General features: G+C 38.7%; 1 pseudogene; it reads right to left on the bottom strand.

Moving 5' to 3' along the window:
• Window positions 1-17,643: 17,643 nt before the first annotated feature.
• Window positions 17,644-17,742, bottom strand: LOC127099371 (uncharacterized; annotated as a pseudogene).
• Between the last annotated feature and the right edge of the window lie 4,186 nt (window positions 17,743-21,928).

Raw genomic sequence — 21,928 nt, 5'->3', positions numbered from 1 at the left:
ATCAACTTTTTAAACAGAATAGCATATGTCACGGGCGGCTTATCGAACTGACGATCAATCCCCTTTCCTCTCACTTGGTACCCGGCTATCTGTTGAGGTGGCTGATGTTACTGTCGTACTAACTGATTACCAGCAGGGGTGGTTACCGCAGCAGTGTGCTGGTAGTAACGATCCCTACCGTGTCCTCTCTGGGCATACACAGCACTCGATTCACCCTCATTCTTGCGCTGACCATTCCCAAATGGCTTCTTTACTCCGGATGACGGAGCATTTCCCTGTATTTCCCCATTCTCAGCCAACTTTCAATTCTCTCCCTTGCCACCACAATATCTGCAAAGCCCGTGACGGGACAACCCACCATCCTTTCAGCAAAAACCCCTTGCAGGGTACCCATGAATAGATCAGACATCTCCCGATCCACCAGCGGAGGTTGAACTCTGGCAGCCAACTCCCTCCACCTCTGTGCGTACTCTTTAAACCCCTCATTAGGCTTCTGAGACATACCCTGCAGCTGGGTACGACTAGGAGCCATGTCAGTGTTAAACTGGTACTGTTTAAAGAAGGCGTCTCCAAGATCTTGCCAGCTCTTGATGTCAGAAGATTTCAACTTGGTGTACCACTCCAAAGATCCTCTGGACAGACTGTCCTGGAAGAAGTACATCCACACCTTCTGATCCATCGTATAAGCAGAAATCTTGCGGACGAAAGCTTGAAGGTGAGTTTCCGGGCACGAACTCCCATTGTATTTATCAAATGCGGGCGCTTTAAACTTCTGTGGGATCACAATCCCCTCAACCAGCCCCATATTTGACATATTCACAACCCCTGGAGTGGCATAGCTCTCTAGAGATCTGATTTTCTCTGCCAGCAACTGTATTTCTTTGTTTGGTGGTTGGACACCGTACTGACCAAATGGTTCATTAAGCATGGAGAATTGATCAGCTTCTCGGTCTTCTTCTCTATCCTCATCAGCCCCAAAGAACGGAGGAAACAGACTGTCCTTCATATTATTGCCCATCTGACCGGGTCTACCACCTGTGGCAGCACCAAAACCACCGACGTTGTTAGTCACCACACCCACCGTTGTCCTCTTTCCAAGATCTCCCCCGTCTCTAGAACCACCAAGACCATGATTAGAGACACCCTCTAGGTTGACACCACTATTGGCAGCTGAAGCCCGCTCGAGCTTTTCTACTTTATCAGCAAGTGCTTTCTGGCCCACAGCAAACCCTTGCATGATATTAATCAGTTCATTCATCTTCTCCTTCAGCTCGAGAACATCTGTGTTGGGTAGATCCATCAGCCTAGGTGTATTGCGTCTGGTGAAGTATCTGTGTGGACGTGTTGAGTGTAAGGGTACAACTCTACGCACACGAGCAATGATTCCTGAAACAATCAAGCACGTTAGCAACTGACACCTGCAAAATAGAAGACACGTTATTATGATTATGCATGAATGCAACGTCTATCCACATGAGGAACACTCTGTCCTTCGATCTCGGTTTCATCGAGACAGATAATATTTTGACATCCACATTTTGACATTCAGGATGTCTCTCAACCAGATTCTCAATCAATCATACTCCCCATATGGTTAGACATAAGTTAGATGCAGATGAATGCAAAATGGGAATGATGCAAATGTATGAATGCAATGCACTGTGCCATCCTCCAAGTCCTCTGAACATCTGTTGCACTGATCCCTGATCTCTGAACTGATCACAACCATCTGAAGCCTGATTAACCATAAATCCAACTCAGAAGTTCTGAAATAAACAGAACCGGAGAATACACCACCATCATCACCAGACAAATCTCTGAACAGATAACCACAAGATCCTCTGAACCAGCCCGGGGAATCCTGAAATAAACGGATCCCCACTGATAAATATCACGGACAGAATTCTGGCGTCTCAGCAATAAATATCCATAAATCCGACTTATAAATAGGACTCTGATCAATGGTTGAACCAATAGTCACCAACAAAGTCACCATCAGAACATGCATCTGTAAGAATCACCCTCCCCTCACAGGTAAATTCTAATCAGGTTATCCTAAGGCGGATAATGGTTTTGACATTCGGGCAAAGATACTCAACGGGTTTGCCCTTTCGGGTGTGCCGTTGTAGCTCTCTTAAAATCGTCTAAACCAAAGATCCGGGAAAGAACGGTCACCGAAGTCACCAGCTCAGATGAGATAATCCAACCTAAGTGGAATAACTCCACCCGGAAGGACTCTCTCAGATGAACCTCGTCCGGCTGTGGTGACACGTCTCCGCATCATGTCATACAACATGTGAAGAGACATGAGACCATACTAATCCTAGGGGTATACTCAGGCCTGGGTATTGGGCCTCACTCAGAACACCCACCCCAAAATCAGAGGAATCAACCTGTACAGAGGACAACACAATGATAATATGATGCATGCAAATATTTATGCAAATATACATATGCACAGTATAATAAACATAAATGCAATAAATAGAGCAGCACAAGCAACCTAAACTATCCTAGAGAACGCTAGGAGAGACTCGCTTAGGGAAGATGGACCAGCAAGAGGTCAACTTCGATAATTCCCCAGCAGAGTCGCCAGCTGTCGCATCCGCGAAAAACAACCGGCGGGTTAAAACAAAAAACAAACAGAGCCGCCACCGTGCGTTATTTATCCCAAAGAGGGAAAGGAAACGCTCGAAGTAAACCTGGAAAAGACAAGGTCTTGCGACCAAAGAGAGATGGGATCGGGAGTCGGTTATGCGAAGGGAAAGTATTAGCACCCCTACGCATCTGTCGTACTCGACGGGATCCACGCTCAAAAAGATAGGATAAGGTTGCCAAAAGAAACTGCTCAAAGAATGCACACACACACACTGAAACCAAAACAGGTAGAAGACGGAGGAAGGTAACTCGACAGGATATCGCATCCTGGTCCTACGTAGTTTGTCAGACACAAACATCAGAGTCAACGTAGTTCGGGACAAGGGGAGACGTGCTCGATAGGATATCACATCCTATGCATACGTATCTCATCTGGAATGAGAATAAGAGCTATCGTAGTTCGGCTCACGCACGCCAAACAAAACAAAACACAAACACAAGCAGGCAAACATGGAAACCGAATGCCAATCGCTGGACTTACATCAGACTCCGAACCAACAAACCCACACTGGAAACCAAATGCCAATTGCTGGACTTATATCGGACTCCAAGCATACAACAATAGGATACGGAATGCCAATCGCTGGTCTTATATCCATCTCCTAACACACACAAGCAGGTAAACAAACGGACAAGCTAATAGGGAGTCGGGAACTCGAGCCTAATAACTGTCAAGCAAACACACGCAAAAAGAAAAAGGGTGCCCGGAGAGATCTCGTACGACCTCCTGCCTACGTACCTCATCTGGTATGAGGATCAGGGCAACGTAGTTCCCCTTAACAGGGAAGAAACTTTCTCCTAACTAGAGACTGGGAAATGACAAACTAGAAGGGAGACTGACTCGAGCCTAATAGTTATCATGTAATCCACAATGGTCCTAGGTTAAGGTTTCTATCTAACTTACACAGGCAGCAAGCTATCTTAAACATCACAAGCAAACATATACAAGCACAAACAGCAAGCACACACACTATATGCAAACAATATGGGCTCATACAAAGTTAGGCTGTGAAACACAAGCCAACTGGAATCGGGTGTAGTTAGCTCTTAACCCTAACATTGAGAGTTAGGGTGAAGCAGATGAAATGGGAAGTGAGGGTAAGACCTCACAGCTCTTATCCCTTGCCTGAGAGAGCTTCAGACAAATGAAAGTGTGGGAGTTCAGAAAGTTGGAACTCTTCTCCACATATGACTGACTCAACAAAGATCTTGGGTTAATATCCACAATGCATCAACACAAGGCGTGTGAGAAAAGTGGATGACACACAGAATAGCAGGAGATGGATTGCACATCTCTTTTATCTGCCAATTGCCTTATCAAAGGACTTTTCCTGCTTGGCACAAAGATAAACAATCACAAGCATTGCCTCTTAAGGAGGGCTTCAGACAGGTGCCTGCCCAAGTAACAGGACAGGTCTTCCAGACTACATGAAGTCAGAGAGTTATACCTATGTGGTTAAGCAACCAAGCAAAAGCAAGTTCAAATTGAACTTAAGCAACTTATGTACCTGTTGAAACATCAAACAAGTCAGTATACAACTCAGACAAACAGATAACATGAATATCAAACAGTCAAACCCAATGAGCAAGGGCATAAGCCAACAAGTCAAACTCAAATGAGTTAACAACCCTACAAAACACACAATGTTAGTAATCAAAAGTAAGCATCAAATGCTCAAGTGAGGTTGCATCAACAACTATGGAACTTGAGTGCTCAACCTAAAATCAAAACTCAACCATGAGTAACTAACCACTAGGTCAAGGCCTAGGGTCAAAGAGGGAGAAAAAATTCAAAACAGAACATCAAAATTGACATGAATCAACTTCAATCAATTAAGAACATCATCCAAAAAATCCCACATTAATATCAATTACCAAATTCATTTCAGGAACCAAATATGGCAAGATATGCACATTGTAACCACATTGCAACACCAGAATGAACAAATGCACAATAATTCAAAAATGCTTCAATTAATTTTGGAAAAAATCATGGGTAAACAGAACACACAACATGATCATCACACAAAAAATTAGAGCATTTGGACATGATTAGGCATGGTAATCAAATTGTATAAGGCAAGGCAATCAAAACAAGCTCAAATATGACACCAAATGTTACACCAACTTAGCACAAGCCTAAAACAGAATTGGTAAATGGTAAAAACCTCAAACCAAATCCAAAACAACCTTCAACATGTCTAGAAAGAGTGTGCAAAATTTCACATCCATAGGATAAAGCACAAACATTTCACAAATGAATGAAGTTCAAGACACTTCAAAAGATCACAAATGGTAGTCCAGAAAGAAAAATCTCAATCAAATCAGAAATGATTCCAAAAATTCCACAAAAATTCATGAGAATTCTCAACATTCATACAAAGCACCATACGAAAAATCAGAACATTTGGGATTCATTTGGCATGGCAAATTCATTCATCAAGTTGGACATCACAAGGTGTGACACACATTGTCACACCTAACTTAGAAAAGTCATAAATCAGCAATGGCAGTTGATAAAAATGCAAACTCAACACCAAAATGTCCAGCAAGATGTCTAGTTTCAACATGTCAAATTTCATGAGCATTGGATGAAAATTGAGCATTTCACAAATGAAGAAGCAAGGCAAGGTCAAAACATGCTACATGTACAAGAACCCTAGGGCAAAAAATTATACAGTCATGCACAATTTGCAAAATAATATTAAAAAAAAGCTAGACAAAAAATGTGACATAATGCAAAAAATTGGAAGGAATTTGGTTGATTTTTCTATTTGTTGTGATTTTGTAAGTTTTGAAAAAAATAAAAAAAACATAAGTGAGGCATACATGAACATGTGGAGGAAAATGAAATGAAGCAATTGGAAATGTACACGGCCAAGGTTCGAACCGAGTACAATTTTAAAATTGGAATGGCGCGCTGCATGGCAAATCCATGCAACCAATCAGGTTGCAACCCTAGCGAACCTAAGGCCACGCTTTGGAACAAGAAAAAACCGTTGCCTATTCTCCTGCATCGTCTTCTTCAGAATTCGCGCGCGATGAACAGTAACATCATCATCATCATGATGAACAAAATTCTCAGAAATGGAAATTGAATACATGAATGTGTAGATCTTTCAAAGCACATCATGAATCTACTATTGGCTAAGCATATAACATCCAAACAAGATCAAATCGAGCAAATGAAAGTTCATGCATCAAACTTCAAACAATCGAAACTCACTCAATATGGCATGGTTTTTAGTGATTTAAAGCTCAGCATGATCACAACAGAGAGATCTACAAGAACATATCAACAATTTCAAGAAATAAGAGGGTCGAATTTGTGACCTCTTGATGAGCAGTTTTGAAATTCGCGTGTTCCAGGCCTTGTAATGGATCAAACATTGCTCCAGGATGCTTGTGCAAGTGTTTGGATGAATGCTTGAGGTCCAATTACTCACGATTCAACAGAATTTGGATTCCACCATTGATGAACTCAAGCTTTGAATATGCTTCAAACTGCACGAAATCACTTGAATCTACCTTCAATCTTGCTCCATGATGATTCCAGATGATGAATTAGGCAAGGAAATGTGAATTGATTGAAGAAATTTGGAGAAAAAAGTGAGAGAGAATTTTTGAGATTTTGAGGATTCTAGATCCAAACTTGGGAATTGTGAAAAATAGTTAGAGGTTTTCTATTTATATGCTATGCTAAACATGATTAATTAAGCTTAAGCCAAATGGTCAATGTAATTAGCAATTATGAGGTGCTTTGGAAAAATTGGAATTTCACCCTATGCATGAAAATGCATGTATGAACAGTACGAATTTGCACTTATTTTCACTTCAAATGATGTTTTGGAGCCAATGGTGATGGTCACATGTGCAAATAATTCACCAATTTTGAATTTCATTTTCAAATATTTATGTGAATGGAATGCATGTCATGTAATGCCAAATTTGGTAAGTAGAAGTCAAAACAAGAATGTTGCAAAAAGAGCCATCTCATTTGGACTTTTGGTGAAGAAGTTATGCCCCTTTAAAGTTCAATGTTCACTTGAGCAAGTTTTGATCATATCTCTTCAACCACACATGAGAAATTGATGATCTTGGACTTTTTGGAAATGGGAGAAAAATATCTACAACTTTCATGTTCAACAAAATTTCATTTGAAGCTTTCTTGATGATGTAATCTTGAGTTGAAAACCTTTCCATTTTTGGCAATTTTGAATTACAGGTCACTTTCTATTTTTGGAAAGTTTTGTCCTGACTTTATTTTCTTCAAAGTTGATGTTTGAAATGTCAAATGAGACCTGTTGGAACATGAATGAAGTATTTCTAACCACTTCCCACCCCCAAATCCAACAGTTGACTTTTGGTTGACTTTTTCAGTTGATAGATGACTTGGTCATGCACAGATGAATTTGAACCTCAATCTCTTGATGAAATGGCTCCAAAATGAAACCCTAGCTTATACAAGCTCAACAAAACCATATGATGATCCCCATCTCAATGAAGACCTCATCTCCTTAAAAAACCCTGATTGGTACAATTCAGTTGATTAGGGTTGACCAGAGGTCAAAACCCTAATCCCAAGGAATTTGATCAGGAACAATGAATCTTGATGATGATGATGTACCATGGTGATGGTGATGTACCACTTTAACCAAAATAATGATCAATCTCCTTGAGGAACCAAGAAACCCTAATTGAAGCACAAACCCTCAGATGGCTAGTGATCAATCCATGAGACCCTCAAGCTTGAATCTTTTAACCTCTTCATCTTCTGAGAAAGACCTAGGAGGATGACTTGCTTATTGTTTCCACATGATATGCAAAGATGTAATGCCTAATGTCCTAAAAGATGAAATGCAATATGTTAAGCTAGTCCCAAGAGAGGAGGGCAAATTTTGAGGTGTTACAGTAATCACAAAAAAACATAAGTAAATAATAATCTTTCCATCTACATAATATTTGTTTGCACTTCACTTCTCTAAAATCAAAATATCAAATCATTACGCAAGTTGGTTCTCAAATCCATTGAATGTAATGATCCTACTCCCTCTCCAAACTTTGATTTTCCTGTGTTTGAAGATGAGGAGGAGAATGATAATGAAGAAGTATCTGATGAATTATCCTGTTTGCTTGAGCATGAGGAAAAAGCCATTCAGCCATTTGAAGAGCAGATTGAATTAGTCAACTTGGGTTCCGAGGATGATGTGAAGGAAGTCAAGATTGGGTCACAACTGTGTCTAGAAGCTAAGAAGGGGTTGATTGATCTTCTTCATGAATATTCTGATGTGTTTGCTTGGTCCTATCAAGATATGCTTGGTTTGGATTATGAGATTATGGAGCATAGATTGCCTTTGAAGCTAGAATGCCTGCCGATCAAGCAGAAGTTGAGAAAAACTCATGCTGATATGGCAGTAAAAATTAAAGAGGAAGTGCAGAAGCAGATTGATGTTGGTTTCCTTGTTACCTCCGAATATCCACAGTGGATGGCCAATATTGTGTCTGTTCCGAAGAAGGATGGAAAATTCCGTATGTGTGTTGATTATAGAGATTTGAATAAAGCCAGTCCGAAAGATGATTTCCCTCTGCCACACATTGATATGTTGGTATACAATACAACTAAATTCAAAGTCTTTTCATTTATGGACAGATTTTACGGTTATAATCAGATCAAGATGGAACCCGAAGATATGGAGAAGACCACATTCATTACACCTTGGGGAACATTCTGTTATCGAGTGTTACCCTTCGGTTTAAAGAATTTTGGTGCAACATACCAAAGAGATATGACCATTCTTTTCCACGATATGATGCATAAAGAGATTGAGGTCTATGTTGATGATATGATTTCTAAATCTAGTGATGAAGAAGAGTATGTTGAGCATTTATTGAAGTTATTCCAGCGTTTGAGGAAGTATAAACTCCACTTGAATCCCAATAAGTGTACTTTCGGTGTTCGCTCTGGTAAGTTGTTGAGCTTTATTGTCAGCGAGAAGGGTATTGAAGTTGATCCTGCCAAGGTCAAAGCAATACAAGAGATGCCTACGCCAAAAACTGAGAAGCAAGTCAGAGGTTTTCTCGGCCGATTGAACTATATCTCAAGATTTATATCACATATGATTGCCACATGTGTGCCTATATTCAAGCTCCTTCAAAAAGACCAGTCTTATGATTGGACTGAGGATTTCCAGAAAGCTTTTGATAGTATCAAAGAGTATCTGCTTGAGCCTTTGATTCTGTCTCCACCTGTTGAAGGAATACCTTTGATCATTTATTTAACTGTGCTTGATGAGAGTATGCGCTATGTGCTTGGTCAGCAAGATGAATATGGGAAGAAGGAATATGCAATTTACTACCTCAGTAAGAAGTTCATTGAATGTGAGACTCAATATTCTATGCTTGAGAAGACATGTTACGCATTGGCTTGGGCTGCTAAGCGTCTGCTCCAGTATATGTTGAATCAAACTACTTGGTTGACATCCAAAATGGATCCAATCAAGTACATTTTTTAGAAGCTTGCTTTAACTGAGAGGATCGCCCGTTGGCAGATGGTATTATCTGAGTATGATATTGAATACCGATCTTAGAAAGCTATTAAAGATAGTGTCTTGGCTGACCATTTGTCTCACCAACCAATTAAAGATTATCAGTCAGTGCAATATGATTTTCCTAACGAAGAGATTTTGTACGTGAAGATGAAAGATTGTGATGAACCATTGCTTGAAGAAGGGCCAGAACCTGGTTCCCGTTGGGGCATAGTATTTGATGGAGCTATTAATTTGTATGGTAATGGAATTGGGGCAATGATTATTATTCCTCAAGGCACCCATTTTCCGTTCACAACTAGATTGACCTTCAAATGTACAAGCAATATGGCTGAGTATGAAGCTTGCATTATGGGGCTTGAAGAGACCATTGATCTCAAGATCAAATATCTTGACGTCTATGGAGATTCAACTTTGGTTGTGAATCAGATCAAAGGTGAATGGGAGACGAATCAACCCGGTTTGATACCGTACAAAGATTATGCGAGGATGATATCAACTTTCTTTATAAAGGTTGAGTTCCATCATATCCCTCGAGATGAAAACCAGATGGCAGATGCTCTTGCAACGTTGGCTTCCATGATTGTGGTGAATTTTTGGAATGAAGTTACCAATTTGTCTGTGATGCGTCTTGATAGACCAACTCATGTGTTTGCTGTTGAACAAGTCAAAGATGAAAATCCATGGCATTATGATATCAAATGTTTCCTCCAAAATCAGATTTACCCGTATGGGGAATCTTTGAAAGATAAGAAGACTTTGAGAAGATTAGTTGGTAACTTCTACCTGAATGGTGAGGTTCTTTATAAGAGAAATTTCGATATGGTGTTGCTCAGATGCATGGATAGACACGAAGCAGACCTGTTGATGACTAAAGTCCATGAAGTTTCCTTTGGTACTCATTCCAATGGACATGTTATGGGAAAGAAGATGTTGAGAGCATGTTACTATTGACTGACAATGGAATCCGACTATTTTAAGTTTGTGAAGAAATGCCACAAGTGTCAAATTTATGCGGATAAGATTCATGTTCCTCCAACGCTGTTGAATGTCATTTCCTCTCCATGGCCCTTATCCACGTGGGGAATTGATATGATTGGCATGATCGAGCCCAAAGCATCAAACAAACATCGTTTCATTTTGGTGGCTATTGACTACTTCACAAAGTGGGTTGAAGCGGCATCGTATGAAAGTGTGACCAAGCAAGTTGTTGTAAGGTTTATAAAGAATCAAATTATATGCCGTTATGGTGTGCCAAGTAAGATCATTATTGATAATGCGTCGAACTTGAATAATAACATGGTGGAAGCTCTTTGCAAGGACTTCAAGATTGCACATTATAATTCTTCTCCCTACATACCCAAGATGAACGGGACTGTTAAAGCTGCGAATAAGAACATTAAGAAGATCATTCAGAAGATGGTTTTGACATATAAAGATTGGAATGAAATGCTCCCATTTGATTTGCATGGGTACCGTACATCCATCCGCACTTCGACAGGGACAACCCCTTTCTTTCTTGTTTATGGCATGGAAGTTATGCTCCCCGTGGAGGTTGAGATCCCATCATTGTGTGTCTTAATGGAAGCCAAGTTGCCTGAAGCTGAATGGTGTCATACTAGATATGACCAACTAAATTTGATTGAAAATAAGTGATTGACTACCATGTATCATGGTCAGTTATATCAGCAGAGAATGAAGAAATCATTTAATAAGAAGGTCAAGCCTCTTGTATTCAGAGAGGGTGACCTCGTGCTCAAGAAGATTTTATCTTTAAAACCTGATGCTAGGGGAAAATGGACTCCTAATCATGAAGGCCCATATGTTGTCATGAGAGCCCACCTTGGGGCAGTATAGGCAAAAATAAGGGATCATGGCAAGTAAGTGCATTCGGCTGGTCCTGACCTTTGAGGCAGTTTTGAGCAATCATTTGATTCTGATTCATCCTTCTCAACCAAAGACAAGCACAATGGATTTTGAAGATTGGGAGGGAGAGTAGTGGTCATTATATTCAATGTATCCCTTTTCCATGTAAATTACCATTTTCATACTTTGTAAAGATCCATGGAGTCCCGCCATTCGCGGACTACCATTCTATTAAATAAAGTTGAGCTTTTATCCAATTATTTTGTATTCTTATTTGTTTCTGTTTTAAAATTGAGTTTTTATGATGATAATTTTGAAATAAATAAACCAATGAGTAATCATTTTTCTTAAACTAATAAGGTATTTACTTTAAGAACAATCAATTTCATAAAGGAATATCAATATCAATATCAAGGACGGTAAGTCTTGATGTGTGAGACATTGTTGGTCATCCCCGAGCAGTGGTTTGGTGACTTTGTTCTCCTCAACAGTTCATCGTTCATCCCCCGACATGGTTAATGAGTTGCTCCCCAAGCAATCTTTCTTCTCAATTGAGCTGATGATTTGTCCCATTTGCAGTTTATCTTTCCCCACCTGAGGTATTCATATTTTTGCCTTCCCCAGTTTGTGGCTTGAGCCTGGATATGATGGACTCCAGATCCCCAACACATTTATTGGTGTTGCATAGCCGTGACAGTTTCTCCCCTGCGTGAGTTGGCAAATCCGATCATTTATTTTGGTGCCTTGGAATTGGTTTATTTCACAATCTCCAAGAAGAATCTGATGATTGTTAAAGAAGTTTTTTTGGTCTTTGATTTGTTATGGCAGATCATTGTATCCCCAGTAAAAGCTCCACATAGATGATTTTTTTATGAAATCCCCAATAGAGTTTTTGGTTCTCCTCACTCAGATTTTTATCTCTTGTTGTGACTTGAGACCCCAACAGACTTCTATTTTCTGATAAAAGCTCTTCTCCCAGCAATGCTTGGTTCTGAGCAGTATTGGTTGTGTCCCCTGCAAGATTATATCCCATTTGATATGGTGTTGAATTAAAATTCTCTGCAACATTGACTTGTTAGGATCCTCAGCAAATCCCTCTTTATCCTTAGCATATTTGGTTGATATTTTCAACAGTGCTTTCTTCCCCCCACGAAGTTTGCCATATTTGGTTGGATGCATGTTCTCCGTGTCTTTCCCTAGCCAGAGTTGAATTTATTCTGAGTTAGATGATTTATTTTCCTCCCTAGCAAGTTCTCTAGTTGGTGTTCCCATCTTGTTGAGATTAGTCGAGTGTTTAGTAGTGATGATTCAAGTCTTCGTCATTTGTATCTTTTATGCTAGTTTGGTAGCATAATTATAATCATATACATGCATATCCATTCATAAAACAAAACATCATATATTTCATTGTGCATTTTTATTGCATTGATTTTTCTTCTGATCCCCTGCTTCGGGGATATTACTTCCCAATGCAGAATTGGTGTGTCTGTCCTCCTTCAATTGTAGAGTGTCAACCCCTTAAGCAGAAAGAGTTTATCCTTTCTCAATTCCCCACAGAGTTATTTCCTTGTGGATGATTATTATTTAGTGTCCTCCCCAGTGCTTTACCTGAATGAAACCATTCCCCTTGAGTTATATCCTCATTGGGTTGAGTCTTCTATTAACTGTTTCTTTCTAGTTCTTACCTAGATAGAACTTTTAGTCCCCGAGAGTTTATTATCCAGTGACTGGTAATTTCTTCTTGTTGATAAGTACTTTACCTGTTCCCAGTAGCCGGTAAAAGGTAATTTACTTCTTTGTTTTTCTCCAGCGGATTCGTTCTCACGTTTCCCCAGCAAGTCTATCCTTGATATGTTCATCATAACTGGTGACAGATATTCTTCCTGTCTGGTTTTCTACCCAGTAAAAAGGTAGTCATAATCCCTATTATTCCCCAGAGAGCCTATCCTTGATATGTTCACTTTAACTGGTAACAAATTTTCTCTTTCTTTGGTATTCTACCCAGTAACCAGTAGTTGTAATTCCTATTTTTCCCTTTGAGTCTATCCTTGATATGTTCATCTTAACCGATGACGGATATTCTTCCTTTGAGTTTATCCTTGATATGTTCACTTTAATCAGTGACAAATACTCTCTCTTTGGTCTTCTACCCAGTAGCCGGTGGTTGTAAATCCTATTCTTTTGGTGGTCTATCCTTGATATGTTTATCCTAACCGGTAACAGTTATTCTTCCTCGTTCTCGGGAGTCTATCCTTGATATGTTCAACCTAATCGATGACAAATACTCTTCCTTTGAGTTTATCCTTGATATGTTCACTTTAATCAGTGACAAATACTCTCTCTTTGGTCTTCTACCTAGAAGTTGGTGGTTGTAAATCCTATTATTTTGGTGGTCTATCCTTGATATGTTTACCCTAACCGGTAACAGATATTCTTCCTTGTTTCCGAAGTCTATCCTTGATATGTTCATCTTAACCGATGACGGATATTCTTCCTTTGAGTTTATCCTTGATATGTTCACTTTAATCAGTGACAGATACTCTCTCTTTGGTTTTCTGCCCAATAATAGGTGGTTGTAAATCCTATTTGATTTCTTTCTCTTAGTAGGTCATTCTTACCCAATAACCGGTAATGAATACGCCTCATTTTCCTCAGAGAGTCATCCTTGATATGTTTACCCTAACTGGTAACGGATGTCTCTTTGTTCGAGTATATTATCTTCTCACCCAATAACTGGTAGTAGATAATATATCTCTTTTACTCATGTGTTGAAGTTTTTCTTCCCCAATTGAGTTTGGTTTCGTATTTCTTTGAGAAATTGAACCCCCTTTTGCATGGATATTTCAGTTTTGTTCTGATTTTCACATTTCCCCAGCGAGTGTTTCTTGTTGTATTGGTGTTATCCCAATACATGCAAATTTCCTTTTTTCCCCAACTAGGTATTTCCATTGATTTATTTTCATGGAAAATCCCCTTGTGTCTCCAACAGTTTTCAATGTCGTAGCCTGGCCTACGCATAGATTTTATTCCCCAGAGTCTCTTTCTCCCTAGTAAGTTTTCCTTATGGAATGCATTAGGCTGATATGGACTTTCGGTCTCTCCGGATTCTTTTCCTTTGTGGCAATATATTCCCTACAAAGATTATATTAAGGTTCATATCATATGCATCATGAGGTATCTTAAGGACCAAAATTTGTTTCTTGATGTTGTTATTTAAGTCCATTCTACCGAGTTGATACGAAGATTTTAACCTTCACATCCTCAACTAGAATGTCCTTAAATAAGGGCAGCTGTAAGACCCTAATTTTGACCCTTAGATCCCTCATGATATCTCATCATTTGCATTGGCTTTAGGATCACACCTTGGTATTCTCATCACACCTCATTCATTGGGTTTGCATAGGGAGAGGTCACCAAGCACTTTTGATTGTATCATACTTTGTTTTTATTTGTTTACTAACCAAAATACCAAAAATATGTTTTGTGTAACTTTGTTTCTTTTGTAGGTAGTGCGTGCATCCACCTTTTTGCCTCATCAAGCTCACAACTAGGGTTTGAGACCCTCAATGCAAGAGATCAATCAAGGAAAGGTTCACAATAGTTATAAGCATCATATATTAATCCTCATGTTCATTATATGTCAATTTGATTAAGAATTCATCAAGAGTTTGAAGCTTGTTTTCCTTGGAAGCCCTAATTCATCTAGGTATCTTGTGTGACTTCCTCAACAAGTTTCTTCACCAATTGATCAAATATTTTAAGGGATACTTCATTATATATCATATAATGCATATATTATCCTCCATTATCCCCAAAGAGCAAGATAACTTCAAGTTTGCAAGTTGGTTCAAAGAGGTTGACTAGAGAAAGTCAACTAGTCAAAATTAGGGTTCCCAGACCCTATCTCCTACAATTTTTGTCATATGAAAATGATTCTAATAGTAAAGTTACTCTTTATAACATTCCAAACAACTTGCATGTTGGTATCAAGATCTAGTTTTGCTTGGAAAGTCATTTATTATGGTGAAAGATTATAGGCCATTTTGTCTGTGCCCTAGTTAGGAGGTCAACTTCCAAGGACCATAACTTGCTCATTTTTTATGATATTGTTGGTTCTATGAATTGGCATCAATTTTGGTAAAACTTAGTGTTATCATAAGATGTCACGCTTGTAGTCTTGACATGTGATATCAGCTTTCTACAGGTTGCTTGATATGGTTGTGCATGATTTATTCAAGATGTCAGACCCGATGTTACGACATGTGCATACAGAACATTCAGTCTTGATGTTATGTATCTGGTTGTTGCGCTTTTCATGCAAGTCTTTGTGTGCTTATGTGGAGATGATCACACTGAATTACACCGTGTTTTTGACTCAGATTTCACATGTTTATTAGGACTTTATTATCATTTTATTTGTATTATGCTCTCTTTTCTCTTGTTTTTAGATATTTAGCACTTCCGGACTCTTTTGGAAGAAACGAAGCAAAAAGACCTAAAATTAGGGTTTTTCGGCGAAATTACACATATGGCGTTGCACATGGCGGCCTCTATAGGGGAAGCCATGAGTCACCAACCCTCAACTAGGAGGTAACCGCCACGTTCCCATGATTTACCCCATTTACACACACAGCGGGCACCATGAAGGGATGGCGGGCGCCACCTTTGGAAATCACGTTCCCACTAAAGCCCACTAAGGAGAAGTTGGAGGGCACCATGGTCTTTACAAACTGCTGAGAATCTCTATAAATAGCTCATTTCATTTCGTTTTCTAGCATCCAACTTATTTTTACAACACTAAGCATATAATTATCATTTGTAATAGCGATAATCCGTCACATCGGGGGGTTATCGCACCTTTGTGAGATTGAGTTGGGTCACTTCGAGGTGTTGTCGTCTTTAGCTTCAGGAGTCGGAGGTTTATTTTTGTACCAGAATCGAAGCTTCCGTTTGGAGCAGGTTCTTATTTATTGCTTTATTTATTTATTTTCCGCATCGCTTTTATTTTATTTATTTCCCGCATCGCTTTTATTTTATTTATTTCCCGCACCGCTTTTATTTTATTTATTTCCCGCATCGCTTTTATTTTATTTATTCCCCGCACTCGCTTTTATTTTATTTATTTTCCGCACTCGCTTTACTTTATTTATTTTCCGCACTCGCTTTACTTTATTTATTTTCCGCACTCGCTTTACTTTATTTATTTTTCGCACTTTACTCGCTCTCTACGCCTCACATTCTAAAACAAACTTTTCATCATGATTAACACCGTTATGTTCGTTTGCGTTACCATGTCTGGCTAAATCTTTTAAAGGTTAGAATGTAAGGATCGCGGTTAAAGTAATTTTTCACATATTGAAATCTGTAGAAATACTTTAAAGGCTGTTTTGATTTTTAACTTGAGTTTTCTAAAACAAACTTGGTTAGTTTTAATTATTTGAGAAGTGCGAAAGCACCCTGGCATAGTAACTAAGAATATTTATCACTTTAAGGAAAAGCTATTTTTGAAACTGTTTTTGGACGCGTTGATAGGTTTAAAATCAGTAAACTCCTTAGGTAAACTTTCCAAATCAAAATCACTTTTCAACTAAGTTTACGAGTCTCATTTCTTAAAAATAGGTTTACTACTTTAGCGCTCTGCGCACCTTTTATAAGTGACAATAAAAGGCCTTAACTTAAGGGTAAACTCGGTTCTGAATACTCGAAAGCGACAATTCCTGTTAAATGGATTCTTTTCAAGAGTAGAAAATATTGCCTCATAAGTAGTTCTATTTAGACAATCGAAACATCACTTAACTGATGTGAATTACATTCAACCTGTCTTTACCTGCATTTATTATTTACCGTTATTTTACAAACCCAATATCTCTTTTATACCGCCTCAGATAAACACCGTAACGATAGTATTCGATAAATTGACGATTGGTCTCTATGGGATCGATATTATTTTATATTACTTTGACGTTATTCGTGCACTTGCGAATCACAACGATCAAGTTTTTGGCGCCGTTGCCTGGGACCAACTTCGTCAAATTTCGTACCCTGTTGTTACACCGTATAGACTAATGAATTATTAGCTGGTAAATGTGAAGAACCCGTAGTACCGGAAATTTAGTAGATCCTTTAGCGGAACCCGAACGTTATACTCGTACACGCCTCTTACTCATCCGAATTAAGAAAGCTATGGCCGAGAATCGCGATAGGCGACCTCTTAAGGAATTTGCCCAACCCTCTAATGAGGAACCTAGTTCGAGTATAGTAAACCCCCTTATACCTGCTAACAATTTCGAACTAAAACCGTCTTTGTTGCAATTAGTGCAACAAAACCAATACGTGGGTCTCGCTACTAAGAACCCAAATCAACATTTAAAAGTTTTTATCCAACTAGCCGACACCTTTAAATCTAACGGCGCTTCACTCGATGCGATCCGTTTAAGATTATTCCTTTTCTCCCTCAGGGATAGAGCACGTTCATGGCTAGATTCACTTCCAGCTAATTCAATAACTACCTGGGAAGACCTTAGGAGAGTATTCCTTGCTAGATATTTCCCCCTATTAAGATTGTTGCTTTTCGAAACCAAATAACTAGATTTGCTCAAAACCAAGGAGAATCGCTTTTCGAAGTTTGGGAGAGATATAAAGAGCTATTAAGAGTCTGCCCACACCATGGCCTAGAACAATGGCTGGTTGTTCATACCTTCTACAATGGGCTCCATTATAATACCAAGATGAGCATCGACGCTGCCGCAGGTGACGCGCTGATGAACAAACCTTATCCAGAAGCTTGTGACCTAATTGAGGATATGGCCCAAAACCATTATCAATGGGGAACCGAACGAGCATCAATAGAGAAAAAGGAGACCCAAGGTGGAATATATGAGGTAAGCTCTCTAGACATGATGCAGGCGAAAATGGACGCTTTAGCCCTTTGAATCGAACATATGTCTACAAAACACTAACACCGTAGTAGTAGTCCACACAAAGTGCAAACTCTGTGGATCTAAAGGACAAGAATCGGCGGAGTGTAACCTTTTGAACGAACACTATGCCAAATAAGGGAAAAGAGGGCGCTTTTTTTGGCCTATAACAACGCTTTAAAGCGCCTTCTAATCTGGCGCTGGCATAGGTAAAGACAGCGCTTTTTTTCCTGGTGAAAGCGCTCTCTAAAGTGGCTCTTTAAGCCCTTTAAGGGCCACTTTAGAGGACGCTTTTTAAAGAAAGCATCCTCTAAAGTGGAAACTTTTAAGGGTTTAGAGGGCGCTTTTACTGGAAAGCGCCCTCTAAAGTGGAAACTTTTAAGGGTTTAGAGGGCGCTTTTACTGGAAAGCGCCCTCTAAAGTGGAAATTTAAAGGGTTTAAAGGACGCTTATATTGGAAAGCGCCCTCTAAAGTGGGTGGTTATTTAATTTTTTTTTTAAAAAGCGCTATATTTATTTATTTATTTTAGACAACCTGTATATTGAAGCAGTACACCTAAAACTGTATAATTTGAAGCCCTTTTTCACACATTGCATTCAACAAGCCTTATATACAACAATCCATACATATACAACAATCCACTGATATATAATCGTTTAACTTCTAAAGATTCTAAATATACAACCAATTCATAACTTAAAAAGAAATAAAACTAAGTAGCAAAAGCATCTCTGAGATGTATGTTTTTTTTGCTAGCCGCAATCTTCTTAGCAACAACCTCTTTTTGTTCAATATCAATAGCATGAACCTAAAATATCATAAAATTAGTTAGGTGAAGTATAAGATCAAGAATTAACATTTTCTATGCATAAATATCATATAATTGTGTTTATACCTTTTTTTTTGATGCAACTGACTCGATTTGCTGTAATAAAAGCCATTTTACCTGTAATAAAGAAAACAATTAAAATCATTTGACCTGTACCTTTTTCACTAAGTTCTCTTTCTTTTCTTGGTTGGAATATGTTCTACATGTCTCTTAACAACACGGACGATTGGATTGATCCAAATACCCTCATTATGATCATTTCTAATATATGAATCATTTGATATAATATTCTCATCTTGATCATTTCTGGTAAACGATTCAATCTCAACATCAATATCACCTTGATCTCCAGTGTTTTCATCAATTACTTTGTTGGAAAAAAGAACTATAGACCATTTCGTACTTTTCGGATCATTGACATAGAACACTTGTCTAGCTTGAGAGGCTAGAATAAAAGACTCATCTTTGTATCCCACCCTATTAAGATCCACTTGCAAAAATCCTGACTTATCCATTCGAATGCCGTTATTATTTTCAACCCACTTGCAACCAAATATAGGAATCTGAAACTTCTCATAATCAAACACCCAAATGTGCTCGATAACACCAAAATACGACAGATTTGCAAATTTGGGGTTTAAGTCCTTCACACTTGATATGTGCATTGCTTCAGCTACCACAGTGACACCACTATTCTGCATAGTACTTTTATCATCTTGTTCTTTGGTATAAAATGTGTATCCATTAATCGCGTATGCACTATAAGAAAAAACATGGAAACTTGGACCATATGCTAAGCATCTCAACCTTTCTGTTATTGAAGCGGGATCTGAATATTACTTTGAATAAATATGATCCTTAAACCAAGGTATAAAACATCGATTGTGCTCTCGTACTATCCAATTTTCATTTCTATTGGGATTTAAACCTCGGAGAACATCCTTGTGAATTTCAACATACGGCTCAACCTCATTCTCATTGTGCAGAACATACAAATGCACTTGATCCCGTTCGACCCTTGATACTGCCACGATTTTATTTCCAATTAGATTTTTTCCTTCTTTCTTTTCGACAAGCTGAGACTTGGGGAGTCCGATTGACTGAACATTAGACAAATATTCAGTACAAAACTCAACCGCTTCTTCAACAATGTATCTTTCAACCATACAACCTTCTGGTCGACTTCGGTTCTTCACGTACCCTTTTAATATTTTCATATAACGTTCAACAGGGTACATCCATCTCATATAAGCTGGTCCACACAATTGTGTCTCTTTCACAAGATGAACAACTAGATGTACCATTATGTCAAAAAATGATGGAGGAAAAAACATTTCAAGCTCACACAAAGTAATAACGATTTCTTTTTGCAACATTGGTAAGATCGCAGGATCGATCACCTTACTGCAAATTGACTTGAAGAAAGAACACAACTTAAGATCTCCTTCAAGTGCTTCTGCAATCTCTTCAACTCGATCACAATTGTATGTATCTGCGCCACTATAGTTTGAGGCATAGGTCGTACTATCCCCCGGTTCAACATTCTCGTTACTTTTCTCACCATGCAAATTCCAACATGTATAACTTCGATCAATTCCATGCCTCATTAGATGCGATGTCAACTGAATTGCGTCAACCCGTTTCCCATAACAACAACCCAAGCAAGGACATATCATTCTACTGGGGTCTTCGGCGTGCGCAACGGCAAACTTAACGAATTCTGATACCCCATTCTCGTACTCTCTCGATAATCGATTGGAAGACATCCATGTATTATCCATTACTAATTAGAATAAACAAAAAACAATTTCAGAAGAGAAACCAAAAATGGGATGAGACAAAACAATTTCGCTTTATTGAGTTAGTCTCTGTGCAGGGCATTCATGTCTCCAACAACAACCCAAAACCAAAACAATTTTGGTTTATTGAGTTAGTTTCTCAACATTTTCAGATATCTCTGACTTCAATAGCATGAGAATGTATGAACCATGCATTAAGCATTAGTGGTATGCACTAATTTGTAGCATAGTTATATATCATCATATAGTTTTTACAAAAGATAAACATTGACTAGAAAATATATATGTAGAATTGTATAATGGTCTAACTGAAAGCTAACAAAAGAATAGTCGACTCTAATTTACTCTATCAAATAACATCTATACCTAAACTTCTTAAGTTACTAGCTACGTTATGTATGCTAGAATAAATACACTCATAAGCTGCATAGTGTACCTTTGATTGGTAGAAGGTGTTTTAGATATTGCTGCCTCCTTTTTCTACATCGAGAAACAAATGGAACAGTTGGTGAAATTTAACCCATAATGCCTAGTCTCCATTGCTAGCATTGCAACACAATAATTATTGTTGAGAATACTCAATAAATGTATGAACCAAGAAAAATGAAACCAAAAATGAACAATAGCGAACGTCAGAAGAGAAACCAAGTAATATGAAGATTAGAAAAATACCTATGGTGTCAAAATCGAACAGCTAACAACGAATTAATAGAAGGAGGAAACGTCGTAGATCTAACAGAGGTGGAAGGAGAACGCCTTAGAAGTAGCGAAAATCGTAGCAGTGAGAACCCTAACGTGAAAAAGAACGAAAATAACAGAGAGTGAAATAACAAAACGCGCAGTATGTTATAATTTTAATGTTTACTAAAGGGGACCTTAGAGGGCGCTTGTGGAAAAAAAGCGCCCTCTAAAGGGGGCCTAAGAGGGCGCTTATGAAAGCGCTCTCTAAGGCTTTCCAAAAGCGCTTTATAAACTGGAAATGCACATGGACTTATAGAGCGCTTTTTTAAAAGCGCCCTCTAAGGGTAACCTTAGAGGGCGCTTTCTAAAAAGTGCCCTGTATTATTGTCCCTCTATCTCCTCCTTATTTTTTCGCTTCACCTTAGAGGGCGCTTTATTACAAAAGCGCCCTCTAAAGTGCGCTGTCTATTCCAGTTGTTCGCTCCTTATTTTTTCGCTTCACTTTAGAGTGCGCTTTTGTAATAAAGCGCCCTCTAAGGTGCGCTGTCTATTCCAGTTTTTGGCGTAGTGGAACTAAATAACGACCAAGTGAATTACGCCCAAGGTAACCCGTTTTCAAACACTTACAACCT

Source organism: Lathyrus oleraceus, chromosome 6 (genome assembly GCF_024323335.1).
Source record: "Lathyrus oleraceus cultivar Zhongwan6 chromosome 6, CAAS_Psat_ZW6_1.0, whole genome shotgun sequence".
NCBI lineage: Eukaryota > Viridiplantae > Streptophyta > Magnoliopsida > Fabales > Fabaceae > Lathyrus > Lathyrus oleraceus.
This window is presented reverse-complemented; position numbering and strand designations above follow the sequence as displayed.